This window comes from Cnephaeus nilssonii, assembly GCF_951640355.1.
Source record: "Cnephaeus nilssonii genome assembly, chromosome: 6".
Classification (NCBI taxonomy): domain Eukaryota; kingdom Metazoa; phylum Chordata; class Mammalia; order Chiroptera; family Vespertilionidae; genus Cnephaeus; species Cnephaeus nilssonii.
In genome coordinates this window covers 53,873,082-53,893,201 of record NC_137077.1, presented here as the reverse complement: position 1 = coordinate 53,893,201, position 20,120 = coordinate 53,873,082, and the positions used below count along the sequence as shown (strand labels likewise).

Sequence of the window (20,120 nt, the reverse complement as noted above, 5' to 3'; positions counted from 1 at the left end):
TAACACATCTCTGCTAACATTTTCTTTACATAATAGCTTGTCAGGTCCAGCCTGACGATTGAACCAGGCTGAGGTAGGGAGGTGGGATTTGAGAAGAGAAAGAAAGACAGCACAGCGGGATTCGGGAGGTCCACAGCTCTCGAGAAGCTCTGGCAACTTTTATTAGTAATACAGTGCTTTTTATACATAAGACACTAAGCAGGGAATCACTCACAAGGAAAACATTCTTTGTTTCTCTAAAATCACTACTGGAGGGATAAGTTGAAGGACAGGTTTCTTGTTACAATAAATCTCACTAGTTGGATACATATTTCTTGGTAAGCCATGAAAGTAGCTCTTATCCTACTGATAGCAGTCATATAAACAAACCCTGGGAAAGCTCTGTAGGCAGGGGCTGCTCTCGTTATACTGATTAGTTGCCATCCAAACAGGCCTGAGAAATCTGTGGGGGTAGGTGCCAGCCTTGCTAGCCCCTACAGGTGCAAGGACCGTGTCAGCTTACAGCCCGTTCCCCACAATAGCTTACTAAGGTCTTAGCAAGTTTATCTCTCAAATCTCACCTCTATAAAAGAGTTGTTAATTTGGTCCTTTTCTTGAGTTAAAAAGTAAAGATGTTCCACAAATAGTTAAGTTTTTAAAGAGTCTTCCTGTTGGTTCTTGCAAAAAAAGAGTCATCCTTTCCAAGAAGCTAATTCATATGCATCAGTGTTGCTGGCTTTAAACTTCTTTTGATAATCCTGGGTTAAATGCTTGTAAGTTGGGAGATCAGAGCTGTCCATATATATAAGCAGGCCTGGCTTATCATAGGGAGAAGTTGCACTTTACTTGGGTGGAACCTACTCTGTCCAGGACAGCTCTTAGCATATTAGGCATATATATATATATATATATATATATATATATATATATATATATGCCTAATATGCTAAGTGTCCAACCCATCAGTCGACCATTTGGTAGACAGCTCAACCAGTCGCTATGATGTGCACTGACCACCAGAAGGCAGACACTCCGACCAGTAGGTTAGCTTGATGCTGGGGTCTGGCCCATCGGGACTGGGTGAGATGAGCCTGACATGCCATGCCGTGGAGCCCTCCTGTGGTACCTCCCTGGCCGGCCAACCTCCCGTGGTCCCTCCCCAGCCGGCCCCCATCGACCCCGATCGGGACTGGGTGAGGCAGCTCCAATCAGCCCCGATCACTGGCCAGGCAGAGGGACCCCACCATGCACAAATTCATGCACCAGGCCTCTAGTAAAGTTACAAAGTAAAATAACTAAACAGCTATGAGCCCTCCACCAATGTGAGAACTAGAATATTACCAATATTATTGATGTTTCGCATGAGTCCTTCCCCTCACAAGCTCTTACCAACTGCCCCCCCAGAGGTAACCACTATTCTGAACTTTATCTTTTTACTTTCTTCTATATTTATTATTTATTTATTTATTTTATATGATTTATTGCACATCTGTATGCATCCCTAAACAACATATTGCTTAGTTTTCATTGTTTTTGAACTTTATAAAAATCCTTTCATACTAAGTCTTCTAAACATGCTATTGTCACTTAACCTTATATTTCTAAGATTGACCCATACTAATGATAATGTAGTTCATTAATTTTCACTACTAAATAGCTTTCCATTATATGACTATACCACTATTTATTTATCCATTCTTCTAAAAAAGGACAATTTTTGTCTTTTAACAATTTATTGTGGGATTCTTTTTTTAATACAAAAGTAAGAATTTGGCCTCCTCCCTTCTCTCTATCATCTATTATTCATCATATTCTATTCTTTCAAATGAAAATAGAAATTTCTCTCCCCACTGTGTGGAGACTCGATTCTTGCTAATTTTCTCCTGACCCTCTCAGAAAAAGACCAGCCTGAGGGAGGCCCTCTGCCCCGGGGAGAGTGAGTCAGCATAGCTCTCACCTGATTTAACACCGTCAGTTTTGTTCAAAGTCAGTTAGAAATCTTTATTCAATATTCAACAAATGGAACACCATGTTGAAGCTTTTAGCAAACTGCAATTAATGAAAGCAAACATTGTGAACAGCAAGACATTTAAATTCATCCCTACAATCTAAGAAGCAGAACAAATAAACAATGCGAACTCAAAAAGTGTATCAGGTTTAATGTTGAAATTCTATATTCCAAATTACATTTTGGATTCATAGAATTTCTATTTAATTTTTATAATCATTTATATTATTATTAACATGATTTAACATTTTTATTTTCTAGTAGACTAATGCAACTAAATAACAATGGTGTGTAAATATATATATATAATTTTTTAAATGTTTTTATTGATTTCACAGAGAGAGGAAGGGAGAGGGAAGAGAAAGAGTGAGTGAGAGAGATACATCAATCACCCTGGCCAAGAATTGAATGTTGGATCTTTTGCTGCATTGGGCAACACTAAATCAATTGAGCCACACCAGTGAGGGCTGTATACACATATTTTTATTTTTAATACACTTTTTTGTTTTGCTTTGTTAATCCTCACTGAAGGATTTTTTTTCCCATTGATTTTAGAGAGAGTGAAAGGGAGGAGAGAGATGGAAAGAAAAAGATCGATGTGAGAAAGACTCATCAATTGGTTGCCACTGAGAAAACCAGCTAGGGCTGTGTGGGGAAGCACGGGACTTGGTTAGAATGTCTGTAGGAGGATCCTCGGAAAGGTCGGGGGCCTCTAGGGGGACCTTGCTGAAGGCGGCAGCCCCGACCTTGACTTTTCCAAACAAGTCCCATCCCCTGGTGTTTTGCTAGAATCTCTATGTTTAGTCTTTAAAGACCCGACCTTGTAGAAGCATGTGCTTTCTCAAGGATACTTACCCTGCTGGTTGTATCTAGAGGTTAATTTTAGTTCAAGCTGTTGTGATAATAAAAGCCTAAGAAGGCAGGCAAACAGGACTGCTTTTTACTTCTAAAGCAAAACAGTCCCTTAGCCCTCTCTTTCACAGAAATGTGTATCAGAGCAATCTGTTCATCTGTCGCTCAAGGGAAACAGTTAATTACCTACAAGGGAGCACCCATACAATTGTCAGCTGATTTCTCAACAGAAACTATGCAGGCCAGACAGGAATGGCAAGAAATATTCAAAGTGATGAATAGCAAGAACCTACAACCAAGACTACTCTACCCAGCAAAGTTATCATTCAGAATTGAAGGTCAGATAAAGAGCTTCACAGATAAGAAAAAGCTAAAGGAGTTCATCACCACCAAACCAGTATTATATGAAATGCTGAAAGGTATTCTTTAAGAAGAGGAAGAAGAAGAAAAAGGTAAAGATAAAAATTATGAACAACAAATACATATCTATCAACAAGTGAATCTAAAAATCAAGTGAATTAAAAATCTGAGGAACAGAATAAACTGGTGAATATAATAGAATCAGTGGCATAGAAAGGGAGTGGACTGACAACTCTCAGGGGAAAAGGGGTGTGGGGGGTGCGGGAAGAGACTGGACAAAAAGCGTGCACACCTATGGATGAGGACAGTGGGGGGGAGGTAAGGGCAGAGGGTGGGGTGGAAACCGGGTGGAGGGGAGCTATGGGGGGAAAAAGAGAAACAATTTTCATAATCTGAACAATAAAGATTTATTAAATTTAAAAAAAAAGAAAGAAAAAGAAAAAGCAAAGACCATTTAGCACAGAGGAGATGTGCACCAAATGTCAAGCCTGCATTATCCCTAGCCTGACTATAGGGGTTTATGCTATGAAAGTCCTGATGGCAGGCCCTTATGTCAAAGGTTAACTTCCTAGGTTCTGCCTACAACAGGTAGGGAGGGGTGGCAAGCTGTGTCCCTAGCTACCTCTGTTAGGCCTCTCCTGCCTCTAGGATGCGTTGGGTGTTCCACTGCATGTTCATCCCTGAGGCTTGCTCCAGGGACAAGAGCTGGAGGCCCGCATGACCCCACCCTTCATTCCCAATGCCATTTTCAAGGTGGGGCATTTTCTGCTGAGCCAATATTCTCCATGGGAAAGACTTTAAAGAGCCATCCACCCTGGCCGGTTGGCTCAGTGGATAGAATGTTGGCCTGTGGACTGAAGGGTCCCGGGTTCGATTCTGGTCAAGGGCACATACCTCGGTGGCAGGCTAGATCCCTAGCCCTGGTTTGGCACATGTGGGAGGCAACCAACCGATATCTCTCTCTCTCTCTCTCTCTCTCTCTCTCTCTCTCTCTCACCCACACACACACACACAATTGTCTCACAAGATACTATGAGAGTTAAAAATTTATAGAAAGCCAGTGGTGACAACAGGCAGCCATTCCATAAATAGCTCCCTTCCTCTTGGCAACTCCTCTTCCTAAAGGGGGCACCTGAGAGAGCAGGGAGTGAAAGGCTCCAAATGATTCCCCAAAATGCCAGTTCATCAAGGCTGAAATGGTATTATGAAGAATTTTCCAGAAATGAAAGCCACCTTTTTTCCAATAGATTACCTGTGAGCAACTGAAATGGGGAGAGTGGTCAATAGCACTGAGCTCAGACTCAGGAAAGATGTGATTCAGGTTTCAGTAGACGTGTTCTTTGGAGTAGCACCAAGGTTGTGCACTGGACAGGCACTGCGCCAGCTCCCCTGCCTGTCTGTCCAATCCTGGCTTCTTGGAGCTGAGGTGGAAGAATTTTCCCTGAAGGAAAGCAGCCAACACCCTGTCCCACCCTTCTCCTTGGGCAATTCTCTGCCAGGCAGGAATCTCTCTCACCGGTTTTCTTCTGGCTGTCTGAGGAACCAGCCACATCACCTGTTTGGACTCAACCCCCACTCACCACACCCCTCCCTGAACTTGCCCTAGCCCTGCAGCTGGAGTCTGGAAGACTACTTTCCTGTCAGCAAGAAATACTGTGGAAAACCCCAGAGCTTCTCCTGTCAGTGGAGCTTAGGAAAGCCAGCTCCTGCCTTTTCCCTGGGGGCGAGGGTCCCCGTCCAGGTCCTACTGGAAGGAGCTGGCTGGGCACCCTGGAATTAGGCTTGGGGACATGCTTGGGACAGGTTGCCAGTTAAAATACAGGCCGCCCAGTTTTTGAATTTCAAATGCCCAAATAAATTTTAAAGTATAAGTTTGTCCCAAATATTGCATGGAATATACGTCTGTTTAAAGTTTTTATTGTCGCCTTTTAAACTATAATTCAAATTTAAAAAAAAAAAAAATATTGTGGCCGTAACCGGTTTGGCTCAGTGGATAGAGCGTCGGCCTGCAGACTGAAAGGTCCCGGGTTCAATTCCGGTCAAGGGCATGTACCTTGGTTGCGGGCACATCCCCAGTAGGAGGTGTGCAGGAGGCAGTTGATCGATGTTTCTCTTTCATCGATGTTTCCAACTCTCTATCCCTCTCCCTTCCTCTCTGTAAAAAATCAATAAAATATATTTAAAAAATATATATATATTGTGAACCACAGAAAAAAGTAAATTAATGTTTTAAACAATTTCAAATTTATTAGTCAACTAGTGGCCTGGTGCATGGATTCATGAACATCGAAAGGAAATTAATTAGAAATATTTTAATATTGCTATTCGTCCTTTCTCTATAATAGAAATGTCAACAAAAACAACCAAATTCACAATCAACAATGATAGATGGAAACACACTCGTGCGATTGGCACCAGCAAGAGCTTTATATGTATCGTGCATGCGCGAGTCAACATTTATTTTTAAATCGCCAGTGTGCGACGGACGTATGGCCGGTCACTTAGCCTTTTATATATATAGATAGATAGGGGTCCTGGAGTGTGAGAGGGCACTCTGCAAAGCTACTTGTCATACAGGGTGTGGAATGCAAGCACAAGTGTACAGTAAACCAGATTCGGGACCGAGAGTGCCCCAGCAGCAACATAACCCATGGCCGAAGATGGAAGCGCGCGGCCCTGCAAGGAATCGGGCTCCCTCCTCTCTGGTTTTAGGGTGCATCACCTGAGAACTGCCACTGCCAAGTCACTGCAGCCCAGCAGCTCCTGTGTTGAGTGTCTGCCCCCTGATGGTCAGTGCACGTCATAGGTACCGGCTGGTCAGACGGTCGGCCAGTCAGACAGTCAGACAGTCAGATGGTCACTCAGCATTTTATATATATAGATTATATGCAACTTTATAAAAAGTTAAAAATAATAAGACCATATTGAAAAATACATTCATCATAGGTAGTCTGATAGAGAGCAGAGTGACAGCTGTCGGGGAGCGGGGGGTGTTAGAGGGATTGAGCAAAAAAGAAAAAAGTATTCATGGACAACGACAACTGTGTGCTGATTGCCAGGTAGGGGTGGGGGGAAGTGGAGGAGGGTATAGACAGATATATGGTGATGGATATAGACCTGACTTGGGGTGGTGAACAGCAATACAGTGCACAGATGATGTATTGTAGAATTGTGTACCTAAAATCAATATAGTTTTGTTAACCAGTGTCAATCAATAAATTCAATAAAAGGGGGCAAAGATTATAGTGATTAAAATCAATACTATTACTCATATTTTGTTAACTGTGTAAAAAAATTTTAAATCGTCAAAATTATGTAACAGCCCTGGCTGGTTTGGCTCAGTGGATAGAGTGTTGGTCTGTGGACTGAAGGGTCCCACAAAGGCACATGCCTGGGTTACGGGCTCAATCCCCAGTAAGGGGCATGCAAAAGGTAGCCAATCAATGATTCTCTCTCATCATTGATGTTTCTATCTCTCTCTCCCTCACTCCCTCTCTGCAATCAATAAAAATATATTTTTAAAAAATTATTTAACAAATTTAATAGATGTTCATTGATATACGGATCAAAAAAACAACTGTACTGCCCTGGCAGGCGTAGCTCAGTGGTTGAGCATCGACCTATGAACCAGGTGATCCTGGTTCAATTTCCAGTCAGGGCACATGCCCAGGATGTAGACTAGATGGCAGCTGATCAATGATTCTCTCTCATCATTGATGTTTCTATCTCTCCCTTCCTCTCCAAAATTAATAAAAATATATATTTTTAAAAAACAACTGTACTATTGATTGAAAAAAAATTTTAATGACTTAGTAGCGACAGATACAGCTGAATGCTAATTAAAGGACATAAATAAGTATGAAAAATAAGAATTCTGGTTAGGCTAGTTTAATGTTGAAATAATCAATATAAAAAAGATTTTATGATTTAATAGTCAGATCTGTGAATTTGTGTGTGTGTGTGTGTGTGTGTGTGCGCGCGCGCCTCGCACGCGAGCGCGCACGTGTGTCTTTTTTAAAAATCAAAATTAGATCACACTATTTGGACTGTTTTGTGTGTTTTTTTACTTCTGAATTATATCATGAATATATTTATTAAATTATTATATAACACTAAAAATAAAATTTAGTTAATTTTATTTAATAATGCTAATGTTTACATTTATATTATATAAATTATTAAATATTCTTAAATCTGTGTGAACGATTTTAAATATAGGGTGAATATACAGTATATGAAATATTCTTCTATGACATAGCTGCTTAGTTTTTCTTATACCACTTTCCCTGTTTTTGAAAATTCAAGTTATTTCTCATCTGTTCTTTATTATATCTTTTTTAACTGCAGCTGTAAACATACCTTATACTGTAGTCAAGTCTTTGCTTGGCCTATACTTTATTTCCATAGAATAAAGACTTAATTAAATCACTGGATATGAGTATTCATGACATTATAATTTCTAACGATGTATAATCAAACCGGCCCCAAAAGGGCCAAATCAATTTACATTCCCACAAGCAGTGGGTGGAAGTGCCCTGAGGCAGGACTTTATAGACTTCCTTGCAGACTTGCTGCCTCCATTTGGAGGGTGGCAATTGCTCCTGGCCCTGAGGTGAACGGTACCAGTTTAGATACTAAACCCTGAAAACCATCCCAGGGCTTAGCTTCCTTCAACTGGAAGTGAAAGTACTGTCAACAGTGTCAAGAGCTGCTTACTTGCTCCTCTTGCAATAAGAAACTATTCTGGCCTGAGCTGGTTTGGCTCAGTGGATAGAGCGTCAGCCTGAGGACTGGAGGGTCCTGGGTTTGATTCCGGTCAAGGGCACTTGCCCTGAGTTGCCGGCTCAATCCCCAGTGGGGGGCGTGCAGGAGGCAGCCAATCAACGATTCTCTCTCATCATTGATATTTTTATCTCTCTCTCCTCCCTTCCTCTCTAAAATCAATAAAAATATATTTTTTTAAAAAGAAAGAAACTGCCGAAACCGGTTTGGCTCAGTGGATAGAGCGTCGGCCTTCGGACTCAAGGGTCCCAGGTTCGATTCCGGTCAAGGGCATGTACCTTGGTTGCGGGCACATCCCCAGTAGGGGGTGTGCAAGAGGCAGCTGATCGATGTTTCTCTCTCATCGATGTTTCTAACTCTCTATCCCTCTCTCTTCCTCTCTGTAAAAAATCAATAAAATATATTTTAAAAAAATAAAAAAAAAAGAAAGAAAGAAACTATTCTGGTGGGAAGGGTCAACTTGGCCCTTAAATTATTACAGAGGCTTTGGGTAATACTCTCTCCAACTCCCATCCCATCATCTACCCAAGTGTCTTCCCTTTACTGCCTAAGAACAAGAACTCCACACACTGATTAACAAACTGGTTTTCTGACCTGCCACAAAGAAGTTAAACATAAATATCCCCCATCATAAACATATATGTTATAGAAAAACTCAAAGACAAAAATGCACAATGCAGAAAGTGTAGTTCCAACCCCCTATCCCACCTCTGAGACAAACATCAACAATTGGAATATTTCACACACACACACTGTACATGCATGCATGTATGTATATGTACATGTACAAATTTATTTTTACAAAGGTTTGATACTATTTATGCTACTCTATTTTTTACTTAATAATATATCTTAGACACAGCTTTCCGTGTAGATAAGAAGTTGATGACTTAGAGACTTTGCTGAAGTAATTCATTAACAGGAAGATCAATGTTTTGTTTATCCTGTCCAGAAGATGTAAGTGGCTTCCACCTTTACACAATAGTGAAGTCAGTAGGGAAAACTCCTAAATATTTATTGAGAATTCTCACACTTTTGAGTTCCAGTTGGCAATTTAAATCAGTTCTCATTCCTACTACGATTGTTAACTTATCAAAAAAAACCTTTCCTCCTAATGAATCAGTAAAACAGCCTTTACGCTTCACCTCATTTTATTTTATTTTTTTCTTTATTTTATTTTTTTCTATCACCATTTATCCTCTCTATATCCTCCTCTATAACAACTAAATCAAGCTTGATCCTTGCAATGTGAAAAATAAGAATTCTGGTTAGGCTATTCTAATGTTGAAATAATCAATATAAAGAAGATTAGTTGTACTGGATCTGTTGAAATGGAATGGAAAATGCTATGATCTATTTATCTAGAGAATATTACTGATAAGTGTTCTGACATTTGAGAACAACTGAAAAAAAATTAAAGTAAATAAAAACTATGCAAGTAAAAAAACAGGCAATAATTAACTCCAAGAAAAAATATTGGTACTATAAAGGAAAATGTTGAGAAAGTCTAAAATTAATAAATCAAGAAATAACATGCCCCTAGCTGGTTTGACTCAGTGGATAGAGCGTCAGCCTGTGGACTGAAGGGTCCTGGGTTCAATTTCAGGTTGAGGGCTCAATCCTCAGTAGGGGTATGCAGAAGGCAGCCGATCAATGATTCCCTCTCATCATTGATGTTTCTATCTCTCTCTCCCTTTCCCTTCCTCCCTAAAATAAATTAAAATATATTTAAAAGAAATAACAGTATATTATTTAGAAATATAAAGGTAAATTCAAGAAGAAATAGCTAAAAGTTGAAAGCATTTGCTTCTAAGTAGCAGTAATGAAGGATAGGGAACTGTTTTTCATTATTAAGTTTTGGGTACTAATTGAATTTTGAACTATATATGTATATTGCTTTGATTTTTTTAATTAAAATAATTTATTTTTAAGTAAGGAGGAACATGTATTTTTATTTTAAGATTCTGTGGCATGCAACCTCGGCTGGGTGGCTCGGTTGGTTGGAGTGCCATCCAGTGCACCAAAAGGTTGCGGGTTTAATTCCCAGTCCAGGCACATGCCTAAGTTGCAGGTTTGATCCCCGCTCAGGGCGCCTTTGGGAGATTACCGACCAGTGTTTCTTTCTCTCTGTCTCTGCCTCACCCTTCCACTCTCTCTAAAAATCAATGGAAAAAATATCCTCAGGTGAGGATTAACAAAAAAGAAAGAAGAGAGAAGAAAGTAGGATTTGAGAGGAAGGTCCTTAAACTGCAGATCAGCCCCAAGAAAGTCTCAGCCTAGCTGATGTGTGGAGACTGCCCAGGATAGTCCCACATTGGCAGAACTGGTTGTAACTTTCAGTCCATCCCCAGACTTTGCGGGAGGGGAGAGGAGTTAGAAGTTGAGTTCAATCACCAATGGCCAATAATTTAAATCAATCATGCCTATGTAATGAAGCCTCCATAAAACCCAAAAGGACAGGGTTCAGAGAGTTTCTGGTTGGTGAACACTTGGAGATTCTGAGAGAGTGTGGCATGCCTGGAGAGGGCATGGGAGCTCCACACCCATTCCCCATACCTTGCCCTATGGATCTCTTCCATCCGGCTGTTCCTGAATTACATCCTTTTATAATAAACCCGTAATCTAGTAAGTAAAATGTTTCTGTGAGCTCTGTGAGCTACTCTAGCAAATTAATAGAACCCAAGTAGGGTGTGGTTGGAACCTCTGATCTGTAGCCAATCAGTCAGAAGCATAAGTGATAACCTGAGCTTGCAACTGGTATCTGACGTGGGTGGGGAGGGTTGGCTTGGAGGAGTGAGCCCTTGGCCTGTGGAATTTGTTGCGATCTCCTGGTAGACAGTGTTAGAGTTGAGTTGAATTGTAGCACACCCAGCTGGTGTCACGAAGAACTGCTTGTTGGTGGAGGAGAACCGTATTCCCCACAATGTTGTAATTGGATCCAGAACCATTAATGGTGTAGAGGAGTAAAACTGGAGGAACCGGTGAAAGGGAAAAAGACACTTGTTGCTCCCTCCCTTCCCCTCATTTCTGTCTCTCCTTTGCCCCTCTCCCTCCACCTCCCCATTCTCCCCTGTAAGCTTCTGCCTCTCTCCTATCTGAGGGGACTGTGTTCTCTGTTCTGCCCAAATGGCATCCTCTGGTGCACTGTAGTAACAGACAGGGCTTCGGCCTGCCTATTTATTGACTAAAAGGGTAATTTCCTGATGCCAGTCAAAGATGAAGATCCATTTCCCCCATTAGGGAGAAGCTTGGACCCCACAGTCTCCCTGGATATTACTATTCAACTATCACACCTGGCAGCAAGAAGATACACTTGCAGAAGAGATATGCCAGGCCAGGCAGAATCCCCAAACAGAGGTCAAACCTGAACATGAATCAAATAACTGAAGATGCCTTGACTATTTCAAATATCAAACCCAAAGTGGCCTGCTTTACTTTTATAACCATTCATCTGTAAAAGCTGTGCAATCATGTATGTTTATTTCTTTGATCCAGGAGATTTGTCTACTTAGACTACTATTTCTTAATTTATCAATTCTAGACATTCTCAATTAACTTCCAGTTAGAATAAATGAAAATTTAGCTTTCTTATACTATGTTGTCAATCTCTTTCCTTCTCATCCACATAGTACTGCCTGGTTAATTTATTTCGATGACCTAGAAATCACCTCCATAATCACAACGCATGAGTTATGATCTTCTATTGTTTACGTCAGCCCCATCCTCTGATTTAAGCTGGAATACTAGTGTGCAAAACCCCTGCTGGCTGCAGGCAGGGGAAGGCGGGCTAATTTTAGCAGAGCCTTCTCAAACCGCCAACCTTAGATCAGCTGCTGCAAACTGAGGTTCTCAGCCGTAATGCTGGCACACCTTTCCAAAAACCCTGCAGCCAGACTTAAGGATGTTACTAACAGCTTTATTGAGATATAATTTATACCCCAGACCATACAACTGTGGACCTTCAACAAATAGCCAGGTATTTCTCAAGCAAAATGGGTTTATTTCAGAACAACAAAGAATTGCTATTAGGGACATGCAGGTTAATAGTGAAAGATGTGTTAAGTCCAGAAAAACAAAGGATAGGAATGCTCTTTTATGGACTTCGGAGGGACTGTTGTAACTGAAAGTTCAAAGTATAGTGACTTTTCATCGGCTGAATTATGACAGTCTCCCATTAGCAGAGCTGTTACTGAGCAAGGCATAAGCTTCCTTCTGCGAGGTAGTAATGTAGTATTACTTCCTGTGGAAGAGGCAAGGAAATTTTCTTCCTGTTGAGGTCAGTAGTTCATTGGTGACAGGTGTGTGAGTTCTCTGTTCTAGCCTCCTGACCCCATTTTTTAAAATTTATTTATTTTTATTGATTTTAAGAGAGAGAGAGAAACATAGATGTGAGAGAAACATCCATGAGTTGCCTTCTGCATGAGCCCCAATGGGGACTAGGGATCAAATCCACAATCCGAGAATGTGTCCTGACGGGGAACTGAACCCAAAACCTTTTGTTGTACGGGACGTGACTCCAACCAACTGAGCCACACAGGCCAGAGCAAATCTGCCATCCTTTATTTTAAACAGACTGCAAGGAAAAAGCTAGACCCAAAGAGTATGTCACTTTATGACTAACAAGAGAATCTATACAACATGTATATTGGCAGGTAACTTAGCAAAAATCTGGTGGGTTCATTAATAGCTTAGGTGAAAAAATTTTAATTTCATATGTCAAATTCATTAGATAGATTGAAGAACAATTGCATGTACTATAATACATGTTTTATCAACTTTGAGGTGGTCATTTGCTCTGCAGTTAAAAGAAACATTCCTATGAGATCAAACTAAAACTTTGACATACACAAATATGATGGTGCTCTTTATTGCTTTTCAGTAATTTATGATAATCAGAAACAGAACCTAATATAATTAAACTTAAATATGGCATGGGCCCCACCTAGATAGTCTCCCTGTTAATTATGCTCTTGTGTCAACAGAACTTATTCTCTAATCTTCTTCTTCCTCTCTTATTGGGGAGGGAAATAACTAGCACAGGAGTACTGCAAATTTTCAATTTACTTGTTTCAACAAGATTATTTACTCCCAAGGCTTTTATCAAATATTAATATTATCAATATTTTATTTTAATTTTAACCAAACCTGAATAAAAATGGAAGGTGAATAATTTTTATTTCCACACTTCTTGGAAATGAAATGTTTTGGCCATGGCTTGCCTCTTAGCCCACCTCTCAGCTAAGTCATCCCTTGAAGTCTGAGCTCTGTCCATAGGAAACTATTGGCGGTGTCCTGAAAGCACCATGCCATTTACACTTTTGTGACTATGTTCCCTGTACCTATTTTATCCAAGTCTCAAGAAAAATGCTGATGCTAATAGATAGTTGGGTTATGAATGAATCCATAACACTTCATCACACTTTTTTATTTGTGTCTATTGCCTCTACTAGACTATAACTTTCTTGGAAGCAGAAATCATGCCATGAATTTTTTCTCCCCAGAAATAAATGGAATAAATGCTTCAGTTAAAGGATGACGGAATGGGCCCTGACTGTATAGCTCAGTTGGTTAGAGTGTTGTCCCAATATGCCAAGGTTGCAGGTCAGGGCACATACAAGAAGCAACCAATGAATACATAAATAATTGGAACAACAATCAGCATCTCTCTCTCTCTCTCTCTCTCTCTTTCTCTCTCTCTCTCTCTCTCTCCCTTTTCCCCTTCCTTTCTCTAATCAATAATAAAAATTAAAAATAAAGAATGACCAAATGAACTATCTATTTAGAGAAGAGATCATCTTTTTACATGATAAAAACATCCAGAATAGCAATAGGAGTTGAACTGGAAGGGAAGTCAATAAGGAGGGGTCCAAGTCTGCAAAGAACTAGGCGAGAGAGACCTAGGCTGATAGATTACCCAAAGAGGATACTAGTAGACATAAAGAGTAAATGTAAAGAGAATGGTAGAAAATGGAAGAAGGCTCAGACAAAGGGGTTTTGCACCTATGTGGAGGAAGCACAAAGAGAACTAAATGAATGGCAATACTGCCTCTCAGTGGCACTTGGGATAAAAGCCTCCATACCAGAGAACTTTTACAAAAGAATAGCTTTCTTACATTGAGTGGTTCTGGACTATGAACTGTGCCAGGCACCTGTATCCCATTTAACCCTCACAACAACCCCTCGTAGAGGAGACATAGCATGTAGCTTAAGAGGTAAACGCACAGACTCTGGAGCCAGGCTGTCTGACTCCCACTTACTAGCTGTGTGACCTCAGACATATTACTTTAAGTTCTCTACATATTTCCCTATCTGTAAAATAGGGATATTTGTCCATATTCTTATGGGGAATAAGTTCTTAAAATGGTACTTCTTGGCATAGCAAATGCTAAATGAATTTAGCCTTTATTTTTCCTTTTCCTAATGAGAACTGATGTTGAATAAAGTGAGCATACAATAGGAACTCAATAAATATAACTTCCTTTGTTTTCTTCCCTTATGTCTTAGCTCCTTAAGATGTTGCACTCCTTAGTATTCCTGAAATGTAAATAGGGAACTCCCAAATAGCCCAAAGAAGTCAGTTCCTAAAGGCAGCAATGAGAAAGCTCAGATACCTCCATTTAAAAGTCCAGGGTATAGCCCTAACCGGTTTGGCTCAGTGGATAGAGCACCAGCCTGCGGACTGAAAGGTCCCAGGTTCGATTCCAGTCAAGGGCATGTACCTTGGTTGGGGGCACATCCCCAGTGGGAGGTGTGCAGGAGGCAACTGATCGATGTTTCTCTCTCATTGATGTTTCTAACTCCCTATCCCTCTCTCTTCCTCTCTATAAAAAATCAATAAAATATATATATTTTTAAAAGTCCGGGGTATAAAAACAATGAAAAAAAAAATCAAATACCTGGAGGCTAAATAGCATGCTATTAACCCTTTACACTCGCTTGTTTTTTTTTTCTCGATTCCTGCTACCGATGCTAATCGTGTCGAGTCACACTCGACATCCGAGTGCAAAAGGTTAAACAATGATTGGGTTTCCAAAGAGATCAAAGAAGAAATAAAAAGCATCGTGGCAACAAACAACAATGAAAACACAACAATCCAAAATCTATGGGACACAGTGAGAGCAGTCTTGAGAGGGAAGTTCATAGCTCTACAGGCCTACCTCAAAAAACAAGAAAAAATGGTAATAAATTTCTAACCCTACAACTCAAAGAGTTGGAAAGAGAGCAACAAGAAAAGCCCAGCGTAAGCAGAAGGAAGGAGATAATAAAGACCAGAGCAGAAATAAACGACATAGAGACAAAAAAGAAAAAAAACAATACAAAAGATCAACAAAACCAAGAGCTGGTTCTTTGAAAGGATAAACAAGATTGATGAACCTCTAGCCAGGCTCACCAAGAAGTAAAGAGAGAGGACTCAAATAAAATCAGAAATGAAAGAGGTGAAGTAACAACTGATCCCACAGAAATACAAAGGATTATGAAAAAATACTATGAACAACTCTATTCCAACAAAATGGACAACCTAGATGAAATGGACATATTCTTAGAAAAATACAAGCTCCCAAAACTCAATCAGGAAGAATCAAAAAAACTGAATATGCCAATAACTACCAAAGAAATTGAAGCAGTGATCAAAAATCTTCCAGCAGCTGAAACCGGTTTGGCTCAGTGGATAGAGCATCAGCCTGCGGACTGAAAGGTCCCGGGTTCGATTCCGGTCAAGGGCATGTACCTTGGTTGCGGGCACATCCCCAGTAGGGGGTGTGCAAGAGGCAGCTAATCGATGTTTCTCTCTCATCGGTGTTTCTAACTCTCTATCCCTCTCCCTTCCTCTCTGTAAAAAATCAATAAAATATATTTTAAAAAAAAAATCTTCCAGCAAACAAAAGCCCTGGTCCAGACAGCTTTACAGGGGAGTTCTACCAAGCATTCAAAGAAGAACTAAAACCTATCCTCCTCAGACTATTCCAAAAAATTCAAGAGGAAGGCACACTTCCAAGTTCTTTCTATGAAGCCAGCATTACCCTAATTCAAAAACCAAATAAAGACACCACAAAAAAAGAGAACTATAGGCCAATATCCTTGATAAACATAGATGCTAAAATCCTCAACAAAATTCTAGCAAATCGGACTCAGCATTACATGAGAAAGATCATACACCATGACCAAGTGGGATGTATTCTGGGAATGCAAGGATGGTACAATATCTGCAAATCAGTAAATGTGATATATCACATAAACAAATTGAGAGACAAAAATCACATAATCATATCAATCAATGCAGAATAAGAATTTGACAAAATCCAACATCCTTTCTTAATAAAAACTCCCAGCAAAGTGGGAATAAAGGGATCATACCTCAACATAATAAAAGCCTTATATGACAAACCTACAGCCTACATCATACTCAATGGGCAAAAACTAAACTCATTTCCCCTGAGAACGGGAACAAGACAGGGATGCCCACTCTCACCACTCCTGTTCAATATAGTACTGGAAGTGCTAGCCATAGCGATCAGACAAGAAGAAGAAATAAAAGGCATCCAAATTGGAAAAGAAGAAGTAAAACTGTCCTTATCTGCAGATGGCATGATACTATATGTACAAAACCCCAAAGACTCCATCAAAAAACTACTAGACCTAATAAATGAATTCAGCAATGTAGCAGGATACAAAATTAACATCCAGAAATCTATGGCCTTTTTATACACCAATAATGAACTCACAGAAAAAAAAAAAAAAAACAAAAAAAACACAATCCCATTTACCATTGCACCAAAAAATAAAAAAAATTAAGATACCTAGGAATAAACTTAACTAAGGAGGTAAAAGACCTGTACATTGGAAAAAGAGATAGAGGAAGACATAAACAAATGGAAGAACATATCATGTTCATGGATTGGTAGAATCAACATCATTAAAATGTCCATACTACCCAAAGCAATCTACAGATTCAATACAATCCCCATTAAAATACCAACGGCATATTTCACAGACCTAGAAAGAACTCTCCAAAAATTCATCTGGAATAAAAAAAGACCCCAAATAGCCACAGCAATCCTGAGAAAGAAGAACAAAGTTGGAGGGATCACAATACCAGATGTCAAGCTATATTACCAAGCCATGGTTCTCAAAACTGCCTGGTACTGGCACAAGAACAGACTTCTAGACCAATGGAACAGAACAGAGAACCCAGAAATCGACCCAAGCCATTATGTTCAATTGATATTTGACAAAGGAGGCAAGAGTATACAATGGAGTCAAGTCAGGCTCTTCAATAAATGGTGCTGAGAAATTTGGTCAGATACATGCAAAAAAAAAAAAAAAAAGAAAGAAACTAGATCACCAACTTATACCATAAACAAAAACAAACTCAAAATGGCAAAAGGACTTAAATGTAAGACGGGAAACCATAAAAATCCTACAAGACTCCATAGGCAGCAAAATAGCAGACATATGTTGTAGCAATATTTTTACTGACACAGCTCCTAGGGCAATGGAAACTAAGGAGAAAATAAACAAATGGGTCTACATCAAAATAAAAAGCTTCTGCACAGCAAAAGAAACCATCAACAAAACAACAAGAAAGCCCAGTACATGGGAGAACATATTTGTCAATGATATTTCAGATAAGGGCTTAATCTCCAAAATTTACAGAGAACTCATGCAACTTAACAAAAGGAAGATAAACAATCCAATCAAAAAATGGGCCAAGGACCTAAATGACACTTTTTGAAAGAGGACATACAGAAGGCCGAGAGACATATGAAAACATGGTCAAAGTTATTAATCATCCAAGAGATGCAAATCAAAACAATAATGAGATACCATCTCACACCTATCAGAATAGCTATTATCAACAAACTGACAAGTGCTGGCAAGGATGTGGAGAAAAGGGAACCCTCGTGCACTGCTGGTGGGAATGCAGACTGGTGCAGCCACTGTGCAAGACAGTATGGAGTTTCCTCAAAAAGTTAAAATGGAACTCCCATTTGACCCAGTAATCCCACTTCTAGGAATATATCCCAAGAAATTAGAAACACCAATCAGAAAGGATATATGCACCCCTATGTTCATAGCAGCACAATTTACAATAGCTAAGATTTGGAAACAGCCTAAGTGCCCATCAGAAGATGAGAGGATTAAAAAACTGTGGAACATCTGCACAATGGAATACTATGCCACTATAAAAAAAGAAGGAATGTTTACCATTTGCAACAGCATGGATGGAACTGGAGAGCATTATGCTAAGTGAAATAAGCCAGTCGGAGAAAGATAAATATTACATGATCTCACTCATATGTGGGATATAATGATCAACATAATTTGATGAACAAGAATAGATCCAGAGACAAATGGCAGGGGAGGGAGGTTAGAAAGCAACCAAAGGACTTGTATGCATGCATATTGGCGTAACCAATGGACACAGACACTGGGGCAGTGGGGGGCGGGGTGGGAATGGCTTGGGGGGGGGGGAGTCCAAGCGGGGTAAAAGGAGACATATGTAAAACTTTAGACAATAGATCTATTTAAAGTTTAAAAAAAAAAGCCCAGGGTAATGTGGTTCTGGAGACACTCTCCAGGGAGTGCATTCTTGTTACTTTTGTTATAGTGAAAACCTTCCCAGCAATGAAATTCACCCTACCCAAAACAGAATGCATAGGGATTGTGAAAATCAAATAAGATTTGTGCAGGAAGCCAGATTTCTAGGAATATTCAAATAAGTATGATCTTCCCAGAGCCCATTTTTTACCACACTGCCCACAGGAGCTGAGAGACCATAATCATTTTCAAGATTAGGCTAATAATAACTTACTACAGACTATTCCCTCCTTGCTCTCCTACTATTATTATAAAAATAAAATTCATGCCCAGCTGGCATGGCTCAGTGGTTGAGTGTCGACCTATGAACCAGGAGGTCAGAGTTCGATTCCCTGTCAGGCACATGCCCTGGTTGTGAGCTCCATCCCCAGTGTGGGGGTACGGGAGACAGCCAATCAATGATTCTCTCTCATCATTGATGTTTCTCTCTCTCTCTCCCTCTCCCTTCCTCCCCGAAATCACTACAAGTATTTTTTTTAATAAAATAAAATTCATGAAAATGATGGTTTTAAAGTAACACGATAGTGATTACTATCAGACTGCCCATCCACAGTCCACATTTGCAAGGAGAAGACCAGGTAAGACTGACTGACTGATCTGCATATCTATAGCACACAGGCTCCTTTCATCTTGCCAAGCTCTCCATGATTCTGCAAGCTTCCTCTAAATCCAGTTTTAGTATTCCTGGGTGTTCTATTTGAGAGACTGGATATACAAAAAAACAATAGCCAGACCATATTTAAAAACAGAACTCTGACCCACGACTTGCAGAAGCGTACCCAGGAAACCGACCCTCTTTTCTATAATAAATAGCCCAGGAAGCCAGCTTGCTATAAATCAGACCTCTGTCTCTAGTGATAGTCCAGGAAGCCAAACAAAAATCCCTGTAACAATTGGCCCAAATTGGCCAGAAGCTGGCAACTTCCCTAATTTTTTTCTCCACTTCTAACTTAGGACCAGCCAGGGAAAAAAAGCCAATAGGCACCTGTAACCAAATCACATAGGATGCCCCACTCCTAGTTAGCCCACCTACATCTTCCCCATACAAATAGCCTTGAATCAGTGCACACCTGAAACCTTTCTCCACCATATAGCTCTCCCTCTCCTCTGCTTGCCTTTTAAAGTCTGCCAACATGCAAGTGACAGTAGCTGACTCCCTGGCGATATAGCAAGCTCTGAATAAATAGCCTTTGCTTTTCCCATTTGGTTGAGACATATTTCCACATGTTGGGCCCCGTAATCCGATGAAGAACTAATTCCCAAACCCTCTGAAAGATATTGGTTCACACTGTTTAAATGTATTATTTCTATAATATTCATAAATTAGCGAACATCTTTCTTACTCCTTCATTATAACCTAAGTCAATATGCTCAAGGGCTCACCTTTCCGCCAATGACCTCCTTGGAACGGGCGCGGCCTTCCTCTGTGCACCTGAGCAGAGGACCCTTTGTGGAAGCGGGTGGGCGGGGACACCAGGAGCTCCTCCCACGCCACAAGCCAACCTCCCAAGTGGCTACTACAATTCCCAGCGACCCCTGC

The 20,120-nt window shown here is 40.2% G+C and overlaps 1 long non-coding RNA gene across 1 annotated transcript in view; it reads right to left on the bottom strand.

Annotated features, from left to right (window-relative positions):
- Positions 1–20,055, bottom strand: part of LOC307100835 — a 70,711-nt gene extending 50,656 nt beyond the window's left edge. The window contains exon 1 of the long non-coding RNA XR_013813619.1: positions 19,964–20,055. This is a non-coding gene — a long non-coding RNA (uncharacterized lncRNA). The remainder of the gene's footprint in view (positions 1–19,963) is intronic.
- Between the last annotated feature and the right edge of the window lie 65 nt (positions 20,056–20,120).